Source organism: Camelus bactrianus, chromosome 35 (genome assembly GCF_048773025.1).
Source record: "Camelus bactrianus isolate YW-2024 breed Bactrian camel chromosome 35, ASM4877302v1, whole genome shotgun sequence".
Taxonomy (NCBI): Eukaryota; Metazoa; Chordata; class Mammalia; order Artiodactyla; family Camelidae; genus Camelus; species Camelus bactrianus.
Window position 1 is genome coordinate 28,965,925 of NC_133573.1, and position 14,836 is coordinate 28,980,760.

Below are 14,836 nucleotides of genomic sequence, written 5' to 3' on the forward strand. Positions count from 1 at the left end.
CTTGGGAGGTTCTTGGCTGCTGTTTCAGTCTCTTTACTGGTGGCCAGTCTATTCAGATTTTCTATGTTTTGTGATTCAGCCCTGGAAGTTTGCGTGATTCTAAGCATTTGCCTATTTCTCCTAGGCTGTTGTACTAGGGTGACAGTTACTTGATTAAGGATGTTCTTTAAAGGGCAGCAAAGTCAAGTGGAGGAATAAGCAGGCGAGCAGGAACCCGCGCGTACAGAACGTTGAGAGCGCGCCCCATGAGGAGGCGTGCAGAGAGGCCGAATCGAGGAGGCCTGGAGCGAAGTCCACAGAACCCCAACGGGCGTTTCCTCTGTCTGCAATCCCGAGAGTGACCTTTGGAACAAAAGGAAGATACCAGTAGCTGGGCTGGCTTTGTGAAAGTTTAAAGGTCTCTGGAGAATTTCTAAACTCAGTAAGTCGGAGGTAGAAGCATTTCTAGGCAGTTAGGGCCAACATCAGAGGTCAAAGTGGAAGGACGTGGGGATCTAAACAGAGGGAGTCAGCAGCGTGAGGGCTGAGAAGGAGGCATTTTAGGAATCTGAATACTTCAGGGCTGGCACAGGCTGGGAGGTTCACTGAGGCGAAGAGGAGCAGAATGTGTCCCCCCCCCCCCCAATATGTCATATGTTGGCATGTTGATTATTTTTAACTGAAGTTACTTAAGAAACAGTCAATGCAACAAGGACACTCTGACCCTCCTTGGTCCCCCTAAAAGCAGGAAATAAATCTCCCCAGTGAAAGCTTCCCTCTCTGCGTCAGAAGTGTGACAGGCACCCTTAGCAGAGACAGAGAGCTTCGCGGAACGGACCCTTAACAAGTGCACTAGAATGCAGGCTTCTGGTAGCTTTCAGAGCACGCGACTGAAATGGGTAAGGAATCGCAGAACTCCAGTGCAGACAACTGATGGCTCCATACAGCTGCTAACAAAAGATCAAGACCAGTAAGAATTAACTATGTGAACTGATGAGGGTGATTATAACTTGGGGGACTGTTTGCTGGTTCTTTAATATGTTGTTGTTGTTTTTTCCAGATTTGGAGAAATCTTTTCTCTATGACTTACAGAAATTTAGCAAAATGTATCTTTGTGAACAAGAATGAAACGTTTATCTTTTTCTGCTTACCTGGCCCCTCTAGAATTCAGAAACTCTTAGTGAATATTTTAATTTTCATGGTAATATAGTCATTTGCATGGGTTCAGTAAGAATCTATATTTGTAATAAGGCATAATTAAAAAACATTGGTTATATTACCAAGGCTTTGGCTGGAATGTCGTATTTGAGAGACACGTGTATAGACTAGGATGCGACAGACGCCTTTAAGGAGCCAAGGGTGACTTTATGGAGCCAATAAAGTCCCTTGAAAAAAATTAGCCTGGCTCCTTGTTTGCAGGGTTCCCAGGAGTTTTGCCAGGTGAATAAAGACTGTCACTTCTTGGCAGACCCAGAAATCTCAGGATATTTTGGGGACTTCAAGAAGAGAGAAATTAACCCAGCATTATAGGTGTAGCAGGCAAAGTTATGGTGAATTTTTGGCTTGACGTCCTAGCCTCAAGAGAGTTTTAAGGGTCCAATCTAAGATTCTTCATGAAAAGGTCCAGCAAAGGAGCCTGAAAAAAAGCATATAGGATCCATCGCTGTTCTTGCTGCGCTTAGGAAACTGAGCTTAATCTGCAGACAGGTCAGTCTTGCTATGATGATCTTCCGCACCATCCGGCCACCCAGCGGAGACAGAGACGGCGGTGAGAATTGCCAGGCACCCTAGATCCTTCCCCCTGCTCAGCACAGAGTGAGCTGTTAAAAAGCCCCCGCTCCTAGCTCCCCTGTTCTTAGGGGAAAGAACTGGTCCATGCGTCCAGTGCTCCGTCTTCTCTGGGGCTGGCCAGAGACCTAGTTTTACCTGCCTTGAAACTCTGATGGATGTAGTGCCATCTAGCTGTTACAACTAGAGCTGTGTGTTTGTCTCTCTGCCAGGAACACATCTGGCAATTCCTCAGAATGTTCAATGTGGATTTGCCATTTGACCCAGTGGTTTCACTCCGAGGGGTGTACCCAAGAGGATTAAAAATGTGTGTCTACACAAAGACTTGTACATGAATGTTTATAAAAGAATGACTCATAATAGCCCCAAAGTGGGAAAAGCCGAATGTTTATGAATTATAAAAATGCAGACGAATATATAAATAAAGTGTGGCACACCCAAAATGACAGGATATTATTTAGCCATAAGATGGAATGAAGTACGGATGCGTACTTGAACGTGGACAAACCTTGGAAACATTATGCTAGTGAGAGAGGGCAGGCAGACAATGCTGCGTTTGTATGAAGGCATTTACATCAAACGTCTAGAATGTGCAAATCTACAGAGACAGGACGCAGCTGCCAGGAGCGGGAGGGGACGAAGGGTGGGGGCTTGTTTCCAATGATTGTGGGGCTGCTTTGGGGGTGATGAGAACGTTCTAAAGTTGGTAGTGGTAACAGCTCTATGAGTATACGGAAAGCCACGGAATCGTATATTCTAAAGGGGGTGATTTTACGATGCGTGAATTGTGTCTCATTAAAGCTGCTAAAAAAAAATAACAATTGTACGATTTTCTTCCTTCCGCAGATTTCTCCTTGAGAAGAAGAAAATCAGTATTTGTTTAGCCAGAGCAGTGAGAGAAGATGAGTCAAATGAGGCTTTTTTCCTTAAAGATGAATGATGGACACTTCATGCCGATGCTGGGGTTGGGCACTTCTGCTCCGTCTAAGGTAACCATAGAGGCATTATTGGAGGTGGGGTGGGTAGCAGACTTGGGTCCTGGTCAGAACCAGCCACTGAGGGACTTTGGGGAGTCCAGGTGGACCTCACTGTCTTCATCTGTAACACGCCTCTCTCCAGAGTAGGTTATTTTGTGCAGTGTCAGTGCTTTTCAACTTTTAACAGGCAGACATACATCTGAGAACCTTGTTGAAAGTGCAGACTGGGGGGCTCTGCCCACAGAGGTTCTGATTCAGTAGATCTGGGATATAAGGCTCACAAATCCACGTTTCTGACGAGCCACCAAGTGGTTCTGCTGCTGCTTGTCCAAGGGTCAAATGCTGTTTGAAGTGTTCTCTGAGTTTGCATCGGTAAATCACTAATTTATTCTACCTGAAATTATACCTTCATTGCATTGATAATGTTTAGCACTGGAGTTCTGGGTTGAAACCAGTCTAAGAATCTCTTGGAGAGTGACTTAATTTAGAAATTGTATAAATCTATAGGTCATGTAGATAGTGTAAATCCAGAAATAGAGAGTTAAGCCTAGTGGTGTGCTGGGACCAGCTTATGGGCTCAGAGATTCAACTATAAGCATCTTTCCCCAACATCAGTAGCTTGAAATTAGGCATGGTGGGAGTATTTCCACCATAGAAATTGGCAGATACTACAAATCAGTGCATCTTTTTTTCAGTCAGTTGTTAAAGACTCACCACTGGTTATAAGCCAATGTGAAGCTTTGTCATTGCAAGTCCTGAGGAAAACAGTGGCTTCTACTGGACAGCTCTTCTAATGGAACTGGTCACCTGTTCCTGAATCAAGCAGGACTTTATCTTTTTATGCTCTTCCAGCTTGCTAAGGGCGAGGTAGAAATGGCCGTCAAGAGAGCAATTGATGCAGGCTACCGCCATATTGACTCAGCGTACTTGTACCAAAATGAAGAAGAGATTGGAAGGGCCATCCAGGAGAAGATGGCAGATGGCACTGTGAAGAGGGATGACATATTCTACACCACGAAGGTGCTGTGGGTAGTTGCACGTGTATCTGTGGGAAGCTCGCTCTTCGCTGAATAGACTCTTGGGGGATTTCTCTTCTCATTGGTTTGATTTCCATTCACTCTTGAACTATGACAAGGCTGGTTTGGAACAGCTGGCTAGGGGTGTGGCTTCTGTGCATTTGAATCCAGGTCCTGCCGCTCACTAAACGTGTGACCTCGGACAAACTAAACTCTGTACCTCAGTTTCCCAAGCTGTAAAATGAAGATAATAGTTGCCTCACATGATTTTTATGAATATTACTTCAAAAAATACATGTAAAACTTTCAGAAAAGTATTTAACATATTTTAAATATGCTAGCTGTTTTTATTATCATGCGTTTTGAAAGTCAGGGGGTGGATTTGGTCTTTCTGACTCTGTCATACTCAAGTTTTGATGAAGTGACTCAATCCTTCTTAGCTGTACTGGGAAGCACAGCTATTTAGTCAGAAGTTGTTGGCTTTTGGAAACTAAGATCAAATGTTAGTTCTTTAATATTCTATATATTTGACTTTGGGAAATTTCTTAACCAAGAAAAAAGTCTTTTTACCTCTTTGAGCCTTAGTCCTTGTATCTCAACCTACTGCATTGTCAATAGACATTTATTTCTCTTTCCTGTGATGCAGGAAAAATAATACCATGAAACTGACTTGAGGATATTACTCATGTTTATAAAAGTATTTTTAATGTATTTTTAAAACTCTAGAACCACTGTCTACTAATATTCTTTACATCCACTGATACCATATTTGAAACAAATAAAAGAACTTGGTATTTAAGTCAGGTTGGATAAGGGAACCCAAGAGTTTTTCCCATCGTGTTCATTGAATTGACTGCTGCTAGCAATCATTTGAATTTGGGGTCGAGTAGCCCATGGAGAGAGCTGATGCTCATGATCATGACCCCTATGCAGGTCTGTAAATGGGTATTCCTTTTTTTATTTTTTTATTTTTTTTGCAGGGGGAGGTAATTAGGCTTATGTATTTATTTGGTTTTTCAGTGGAGATGCTGGGGATTGAACCCAGGACCTCGTGCATGCTAAGCATGCGCTCTGCCACTTGAGCTGTACCCTCCCTGCTGAGTATTCCTTTTTTTAAATTGAAGTATAGTTGATTTACAATGTTGTGTTAGTTTTAGGCGTACAGCAAAGTGATTCAGTTATACACACACACACACACACACACATATGCATTTTTTCAGATTCTTTTCCATTGTAAGTTATTGCAATATATCAAATACATTTTCCTGTGCTGTATAGTAGGTCTTTGTTGTTTATTTTACACATAGTAGTGTGTGTATATGTGAATCCTAAACTCCTAGTTTATTCTCCCTACTCCTCTTTCTTCCTTCTAGCTCCAGAATTTGAATCCGCATGGCTGTGTTTAGATGTGGTGTCCCTACAGCTCTCACCCTCTCAACTCCCATCTTTTAAGCCTCTTCTCATGGGATCCTTTTATTTCTTTACCTTTAGGAATTTTGATGGATTTTCCTTAGGCTATTTCTCCTTAAAATGAAGTGACTAAAATGCCACCCCCTAGAAAGTTCCTAATGGGCCTTTCTTTGGAAAAAAAAAAAAAAAAAACAACCTCTTAATACAGTCAAGAGAGAATTTCCAGAATCACAATCACTTGAAGTGCTCGTCTGAAGTGCGGTTTCCCAGCCCAGCCTCCAGATACTGTGATTTACAACGGTTGAGGGAGAAGCCATGGATATATTTTGCACAAGCAAACCAAATAATTCCTTTGTATTCTGAGTTTTGAAAATGTCTTTGTAAGACCATATTTTTATTTTCTACGGAATTCAGTATGAGAATGAGCTATGATGACAAAGAATCTGGGCTTCGCGGGATGACTTGTCACTTTCCAATGACCACGAGCGGGTTTTTGGTGGTGGGTGTATTAAACCTCTCCTAAGGACTCCTAAATACGAAACCCCGCCCCACTTCTCTTTCAACCACTGCAGGTGTGGGGCCCCTTCTTCCGCCCAGAGTTGGCCCAAACTGGCCCGCAAAGGTCACTGAGGAAACTCCAGCTGAGCTACGTGGGTCTTCATCTTATTCATTAGCTGATAGCCTTGAAGGTTAGCGAAAGTTACTGTACTTTGGCTACAACCTAAACACTGGCAGCTAAACAGAAGGAGGATGCAGTTTGTGAAAGTGGGAAGAAACATATATAATACTTTGATTTGTTTTTTTTTTTTTCCCTGCAACTGTCCCCACCCCAGTTTACTATGCCAGCCCCAGACTGACAAGGGTTTAATGGTCTCAGCGTGTTTGCCTCGATCTTGTGGGCGCCTGTCTACACTTTCAAGGCCCCGTGCTCTATGAATTTCAGCCTCATGCCCACTGGTGTCTGGGGAACGTCCTGACTTGGAGACCAGTGAAGGCACAGAAAATTTTAGTGAGGATGAGACTCAGCCCTTGAGGTGCTGACAGGCTGCTCTTGTATACGCCCCCCATCTCCAGGTGGAGAGCAGAGGTGAGAAGGCCTTATGCCGCAGGGTCCAGGACCAAGGAGCCCGCCCAGCCGTGGCAGCCCTCTGGGCTCTCACTAGCTTGGGGCCTTGGGTGTTTCGAGATGCCCTTGGCACAACAGTATTTATTAACCCTTCAGCAGTTAAAAACATTTCTTGGAAGTGTACTTTCCCACTGTACTACCTTTCCCGGTGGCCTAACCTTACAGCTCCTTTCAGGATCAGTGACAGATTGTTCCATTGGCCTCAGGGTCTGCAGGCTCGGAACAGCTTGGCTGAGGCCAGACGGAGCTTGATCCAGTCTCTTATTCTTTCCTGTCTCCCAGCCCGGGGAGGACTTCTTCCCAAGGGACACACATGGAAAAATCATTTCTGACCCCGTGGATCTCTGTGCCATGTGGGAGGTGAGTGCAGCTCTGAAGAGGCCATGTCTCTGCACCCTGGGGGAGAGAGGACAGACAAGAACTCAGGAAAGGTGGATGTGGTCTGACTCTGCCCCTTGTGTAGACTTGGGCAAGTCCCCAAATGTGCCTCTGTCTTGGTTTCACATTTTATTCATTTAGTAATTCAGTAAGTAGTTATTGAGTGCCTGTGACGTACTCAGTGCTGAGTACTTCTAAGCGCTCAGGCTACACCCATGAACGAAACCAGGCTCTCTGGCCCCATAGATTGGTTGGTGCTGTTGGCGGGAAGAGGTGCAGGCGGGGATACGGGAAAGCAAAGCTGATTAAGGGGACTGAGAGTGGTGGGTGTGGAGGGGGTGAGGGTTAGGGCGCAGAGAAGCAACTAAAAAAAATAAAAATGGGCAGAGCAGGCCCCTTTGGGAAGGTGGCATCTGAGCAAAGCCTTGCAGGGGATGAGGAATCAGCTCTGTGGTTACCAGGGGAAGAGTGACGCAGGCACAGAGAAGCCGAGGCAGAGATTAAAGGCAGGAGAGAGCCTACCACGTTCAAAACCAGCGAAGGGGCTTGTGTGGCCGGAGCAGAGTGAGCCTGGGAGGTGAGGTCGAAGAGAAAACAGAACCAGTGGTCTGGGAGGCGGCGTGGCCCCCTCCTGTCTCCCAGACTGCACCTGACCGCACCTCCTGCCCTCTTGGCTCGTCTTGCTGTTGTTCAATCAGATTTTTCTAGGTGTTTAGCTAAAGATTGTACTGGCTCTCTCAGCCCTGCCCTGGCCACCTGCATTCTTTTCTTACTCTATCTTAGCTGTTTAAAAAACGATCTTATTTTTCACTCTCCTCCTATTGGCCAATTCCTGTCTTATTTATTGACATCTGCACCTTTGAAGACTTTCTCTCTCCTGCTCTGTCTCAGTCTCTCTCATTCCGGCCCCACCCAGCACCCTACCTTTGATTATGCTTCTCGAGGCAGCTACACAGATCACTCCTCACTACCCTTTCCTCCTGAGGCCATGGAGAAGTGTAAGGACGCAGGACTGGCCAAGTCCATCGGTGTGTCCAACTTTAACCACGAGCAGCTGGAGAAGATCCTGAACAAGCCAGGGCTCAAGCACAAGCCTGTCTGCAACCAGGTGAGCCCCATCAATCTGCCCCCCACCTCTCCCCCCTCCTCTCCAGCTTCTTTTCTCCTCATTTCCGCAAAGTCAGCAGTGACACGCCCCTCTCGTTCCTGTGCCTTTGGACATTAGCTGCTTCAAGAGAACAGAATGTATTTTAAGTTACTGAAGATGGTTCTAAAGGCTGCACCACTTTTTAATTCTTATTTATTCATTTCTGTTCCCATGTCACTTGTCCTCTGCGAGCCCTGAGCTCATCCGTTCATTCCGCTCTGCCGCCACGGGGCTGTCGTCCAAAGGCAAGCTCCGGGAGCTGCACGGGCGCCCCTGCGGGTGAAGGGCCGTGCTGGCCCGTGTTGCGGGTTTTCCTAAGTATTTCTGACACCGTGAACATGGGACTGCGTTCCTCGTAAATCTGGTGTTGGTGGTCCTGCCGGTCCTGTAAACCGACTTCTGCTTGGCAACTTCCAGGTGGAATGTCACCCTTACCTCAACCAGAGCAAACTGCTGGAGTTCTGCACATCCAAGGACATTCTTCTTGTTGCTTACGCCCCTTTGGGGTCTGACTCGAGGAAGGCATGGTAATGATCTCTAGAAAGGTACTCTGTTCCTAGACCCTGCCTTCCAGAGCCACCTCTCTACTGTCTGGGGGAAGTTAAGGATAGTCAGCAGTGACCATCCACCTCTGCAGACCCTTCCCCTAGCCCACATTGTAGGGATTCAACAAACCATTATTGACTAATCAAGTGACTGATTAAAACGTTCGTCCAGTACAAACGCTTTGGTTTTTAAGAGTGACAAGGTGACTCCAAGGCACGGTTCTGACACTTAACAGTTGAGGGATATGAGACAAAGAACAATTTCTGTTAAGGTTTAGTTTCTTCAAGAGGAATGTAGATGTGTGCCTTTTAGCACTTAAGAACAAAACTGAGAATTTTTACCTTTAAATCTTAAATGATGCACTGCCGGCCTCAGGTGTGACAGGCAATGAGCAGGTGAAGAACCAATGAAAAAGCGTTGAAAACCCCCTGTGTTAGCTGACAGGCTTCTGCACGTACTGACGTGGACCACAGAGGAGGCTGGGCAGGGCAGCAAGGAGATGGAGTATCAGCTTCCTCAGGCTTGAAACAGAGTTGGTGTCTCTTTGGACTTTAAAGTTGTTCCTATGCTGCTTATTTCATTTTTGTTTAATCAAATAAACAAGAGGGTTTTCCATGGGAAAAACAAACAAGCAAACAAAAAAGAACAAAACAGAGAATTAGTGGAAAGCATTTTTTTGAAATAGCAAATTCTTACAAACTTCTTGTTTATTATGATGGTGACTGGGTCTTTGGGCAATTTTGTCTTCTTGACTTAATCTTTTACTGAGTTTCTCTGAAATGTTTAAAAAATGAAAAAAAATGCCCAATTTCCCCATTCCACCTTGCTTTCTTTTGTATTTATTCTTTGGATTTACCAAAAGAAGCAAAAGAGATATTAAGACAGCCCGAGGGTCTTAAGGAAGACTCTAGAGGTTTGGCCATGCCCAGCCTGAACGCACTGTCCCAGGTGGAAGTGACTAGTATCGGACACAGAGCAGGGCTGCCTCCCTCCCAGGGTGAAGAAGAACCACCCAGCTCTCCTGCAGGATCCGGTCCTCGGCGCCATCGCGGAAAAGCACGGGCGAACTCCGGCCCAGGTCGCCCTGCGCTACCAGCTTCAGCGGGGGGGTGGTGGCCCTGGCCAAGAGCTTCAATGAGGAGAGAATGAAAGAGAACTTCCAGGTATACAAACGGCAGGGTTGCGGGCGGCGAGGGATGGACAGAGGCACACTGCTTCCCCCTGGTGGGGGTTATTTGGGAGGCTCTCAATGTGCATATGGGCCAAGCTTATCTGCCTGTGTGCTCTCTGCAGCTGTGTGCTGTGTTTAACTGTTCTGTCCTCCACCTCCTGCAAGGGGGGGGGCATGGTGATTGGAAAGAACAGCCAACAGAGGATCAAGCTTGAGTCTGAATCCCAGTTTTCACTCAACCATACGGCCCTCAGTAAATCATCCCTTGATTTCTCAGCTGCAAAATGATGGAGTCAGATGAGATGAGATCTGGGCTCCAGAATCCCTAGGGTTGCTTCGCCACGGCCACGGGCACTCAGTGAAAGTCTCTGAGGGCCATCTGAACTGCCAGTGTCAACGCTCTGGTGGATGAATGCCCATGACTTTTGCCAGGGGATGAACCCCAGGTTTAAGACAACTGTCTCATGAAACCTTCATGAATTCCTACATACAGTTGTGTGTCTGTGTGTGTGGAGGGGAGGGGGGTGTGCAGTCATTGCCTCTGGAAATTGATTTGATCTTCTCACGTTTCTGGTAGGTTTTTGATTTTCAGTTGACTCCCGAGGACATGGAGAGGCTGGACGGCCTAAACAGGGACATGCACTACATGGATGATGAGCCGTAAGTAGGCGCTGCGCAGCCGGACAGCGAAGGGATTCCGTTTATTCTAGTCCACAAAGGGCAGAGTCTTCTCTTGCCTCTTCTTTTAGGAAAGTGGCTGAAAACATATTTCCTTCAAGCCCTCGTACCACTGTCTCCCCCCGTTCTTCTGCCCTTCCTCTGCTGAAACTCCAGGATCTGTCAGTACGACATCCTTTGCACCAATTTTTCAAATCTCTTTTCTCTCTTCTTTGTCCTACTCACTGGTCTAAACAAAAATCAATGTACTTTGAAAACAGAGTTTACCTCTCTTGCTAAACGGAAGCCCCTGTTGAAATGACTTACATTATAATCCTTCTGTCCATCTTTAGATCCAATATATATTTTTCATCCAGTAAAGTCATAGATAAATTATGTCTGAGTGCATGAAAGACACTGAACAAGAGAGAGATTTTTATCACCTTCCTCGTCATCACCTTGAAATATTTGTTAATTTTTGTATTACACCACAAACTGGCACTGTGGTAAAAGGAGCAGAATTCATTTCTGCCCTCTTGGCAGTTTATAAAGTCAACACAAGTAGTCTATGTCCCTGAGTTGTAGAATCATATACCTACAAACACGGCATATACTGGTTTGTGTTTTGCATGTGTGCCCAAGTACATGTAAGTGTATTTATTTCCTACAATGTGTTCGTTATACTGTAATGCAATTGTACACGGTTTTTATAAAACCAGTTGGGTTTGTACTTGTCCAAAAGGAAATTACATTAATTTTCATACTTAAGCTAGTTAAAAGGAACCACTCTTTACCCAGCCCTGAAACCTGACTAAGGCTTTCCCTTTAGATACCTTTTTTGATATTCTCATCATCCAACTCATCCATCTCATGATGACTGTTAACGACAGTGTCTGTGGCTGGGCCAGCGTTCTTGGATTTTGGCTGATGATGGAGGACCTCTCAAGGATGAGAACACACCTGCTTCATCCCACGTCACTTGGTCTTATCAGTCACGATAAGGCTGGAGTCCCTGGATCAGGAAATAAAAGTTTCCAAACCCAGTCTTTTCCCCTCAAAGTAAAGATACAGTTTGAACAATCTCATCTACTGCTATTTGGCCTTTTTTTTTGTTTATCTGTCTTTTTTTTTCCCCCTGTGTAACTGAGACTGAAATGCTGACAGCCCTGGAAGTGATCACAGGTGACCAGGATCCCTCAGAAAAAGCTAACCGCGGTGTATTTTCCAAATTTTCCAAGTCTAGCTCTTCACCTGTCTGTAGTTCCGTGTTCTTTACTTTTGTTCTGTGAATTTACCACATTCACAGAATTCACAATGTGAGTTGTATATTCACATTGAGTATATAATTTTATAAGACTTTTCAAAGGGGTCTAAAATTTTTTTTCAAAGGGATCTAGAATTTAATGAATAAACAATACCCAAAATGTCCAGATATTGATTAAAAATTACTCATTATACCAAAAATAAGAAAACCATCAAACTGAATTTAAAAAAAGCAAGCAACAGATTCCTACACCAAGATGACTGCCATATTAGAATTATCTGACTGAGGGTTTAAAGCAGCCATCATAAGAATGTTTCAACCAGCCATCACAGGTAACTGGGGACAAACTAAAAACAACAACAACAAAAATAGAACACTTCAACAAAGACATGGAGAATCCCACAACAGAAATAGAAGAGATAAAGAAAAACCATATGGAAATTTTAGAACTGAAAAATACACTCATAAGAATTTAAAACTCAGTGAATTGATCCAATAGATTTGAAAGAACAGAGGAAGTAATTCGTGTGCTGGAAGACGAAACAATGTAAATTATCCAGTGGGAACCAGAGAGAGAAAGGAACCTAAATTTTTTTTTTTTAAAGGAACAGAGCCTTGGGGCCTGTGGAACAATAAGAAAAGATCTCACATGCATGCCATCAGAGTAGGGGAAGCGGGGAGATGTTTGTCAAAGGGTGGCAGTTTTCAGTTATACAATGTTCCTTACAACTTACTTGCTGTCCTGAGGACCTAATGCATGGCGTGGTGACTACAGGTAATCACACTGTACTGTCTAACTGAAATTTGCTTAGAGAATAGCGCTTAAGGGGTCTCACCAAAACATGAACAAAAAGAAAAAAAGGTAACTGAGAGGAGTCGGATGTGTTAATTAGCAGATTACGGGGATCACTTCTCAATGGCACCAACCGACTGAATTGATGGAACTGCCGGCGAGAACAGTACTTCTGGTTTATAACGACTCTAATTTTAAAAACTGACTTTTATATTTACCGTGCTAGTATCCGACCTCTCCTCTATTCAAGTAAGTCGTAAGCCTTCTCACCACATACAGGAAAAAGGGAACTGCGTGAGGCGATGGGTGCTAACTAATCTGACTGTGGGAATCCTTCCACGATGTGCACATGTATCAGATTATCACGTTGTACACTTAAAAATCAGAGTTTGTCAATTGCACCCCAAGAAAGCTGGGGAATTAAAGGAGGGAGTGGGGCGGCAGAGGGGGAAGAGTTATAAAAGGGACCCCGGGGTGATGGAGGTGTTCTGTGTCCTGAGTGGCCAAGGGTTCATGAAACACACATGACAGAATCACACAGAACTAAACACGCTCGCAACACGAATCCGGGGGACCTGAGTGAGATCAGGAGTTTGTCAGTGTCACTGTCTTGGTTGCGTCATGGAGCTGCCGTTTTGTAAGATGGTAACATTGATGGAAACTGAGTAGAGGGAACAAAGGGTTTCTCTGTATTGTTTCTTTCAACTGCATGTGAATCTCCAATTACCTCAAAATAAAAGTTTACTTTAAAAAGAGAAATTAGGAAATTGGTAGCAGCTCCACATCTCCACGTCCCTTTTGGATTCCTTTTAACCCACCATCGAAAGAATTTGGAGGTGCCTCCAGCTGTAGGCCCTCCTACCGTTTATTGTGTAACCTGAAGACGAAATTCTGCCCAGAGCAGACTGGAGGAAGTGCGGATAGAAACAGGACCAGTTTAGTCGGGACAATGAAAACCAGTGGTTAGGCTGAAACACACCCCATTCTATGAAAACGAATGCTGGAACTTCATGGCAGGCTTGGGGTTTGGCACTGCTGTTACCAAGCAGCACGATTACTGAGCATTAGGGGGATAAGACCAAAAAGCCCAGATGAACCCCAGGGAGAAAAAAAACAGCCCGCAGCGGCTCCCGGCTTCCTCCGGGCACTCCGGCTGCAGGCGGGACCCCCCACATCCCCACCCCGCCCCCGGCCAGAGCTGCCTGCGCCTGGGAGAGGACGTCTGGGCCGAGTCGGGCCTCAGCGCTCTGCTCTGAAGGGATAGTCCTTGTGACTTCCAGCTCTGAAAAGCAAGTCAAAAGTAGAAGCAGAGAAGGGTTATTGTTTTCAACAGAAGCATTAAAAAGATACATTTCTGTAGTTTTGAACTCCCTTGTGGCCTGGTTTAGTCTTTAGATTGGCCTCCAAAGTGGCCCGTCCGCGGACAGGGGAGAATGACGAGGAGGAGGTTTAACTGGCCCCCAGAGGTACCTAGGAAACGCCTGTGCAGGGCCCAGCCTGGGGCGCCGACGCCGCTCCCTCCGCTTTGCAAGGAGGGGAAGAGCGGTGTTTACATGGGGAACGCGGCCAAGCGGACACTCCGGTCCAGGCCGAGCAGGTCGGTCACGTCCTCCTCTGATAATCCGAAATCAAACACCTGGAACCGGAAGGAAACATTTACAGGAAGTTTAGTTCAGTGGCTTTTAGTTGAGTTAGGCCGGCCACAGAGCGCTTCGGGCCTGTAGGGACAGAGCTTCCTGTGACCCTGACCTTCCCCTGAACATCCTCTGGGGCCCCAAGGGCACGTGGGCTCCGACCGCCCTGCGGGCTCAGCCCGGCTGCTCAGGAAATGCGTGCAGGGACGGGTGTGTGCTGCCCCCGGCCTGCAGTGCACAGGACGTTCCAGAACAGAACTTTCCCCAACACACGCAAAAAACAAACAAGAAACAAAAACAACACCCCCCCCCCCAAAAAAAACCACACAAACAGCTACAACATTTCTTCCTTCCGCCACCAGCGAGGGAGATACTTGCTCCCCAGGACCATTAACACTCACAGTATCTGTACGCAGTGTCATTTTTATTTCTGTTCCTTCGAAAGCAGTATTCTAAGCTGCCCCCCCCCAAACACTCCTGGACTATAAGGCGCTAGCCTGCAGTGAGACCTTTCCACCCCAAGAGCCAGCCCTGAACCCACAGCTGAGTTGCTGGGGGCCAGGGGGAGGAGCAGAGCCCGGGAGGGGACAGAGCACTGCCTGGCCTCTTCCCACAGTGGGTCCTCTACCCCAAGTCTAGAGACTCAGTGACAACTAAAGTTCTGCCTGGAGGGAGAGCTGGGGCCGGGCATAGTCTGGGTGAAGGGGAGAGCGTGAACAGCTCTGGAAGAGTCTGGACACGTCAGGGCTAAGGCAGCCTGGGTGCGGCATTACTGGGCAGCCCTGGGGGCGGGGGACAGGCAGCTGGCTGGGCGGGCAGCCCCGAGAGCTCTGGCTGCACCCCTGTCCCCTCATCACCTCTCCCTGTCCCATTCAGTCCAGTTCGCCAGCTCCCAGGCTGGGAGGGCCAGTCTCCACTCCCGTCCTCCCATCCCTTGCAGTGTCAAAGCC

General features: G+C 46.2%; 1 pseudogene; it reads left to right on the top strand.

Annotated features, from left to right (window-relative positions):
• The first annotated feature begins 676 nt into the window (after positions 1-676).
• Positions 677-11,280, top strand: LOC105074728 (prostaglandin F synthase 1-like; annotated as a pseudogene).
• The last annotated feature ends 3,556 nt before the right edge of the window (positions 11,281-14,836 follow it).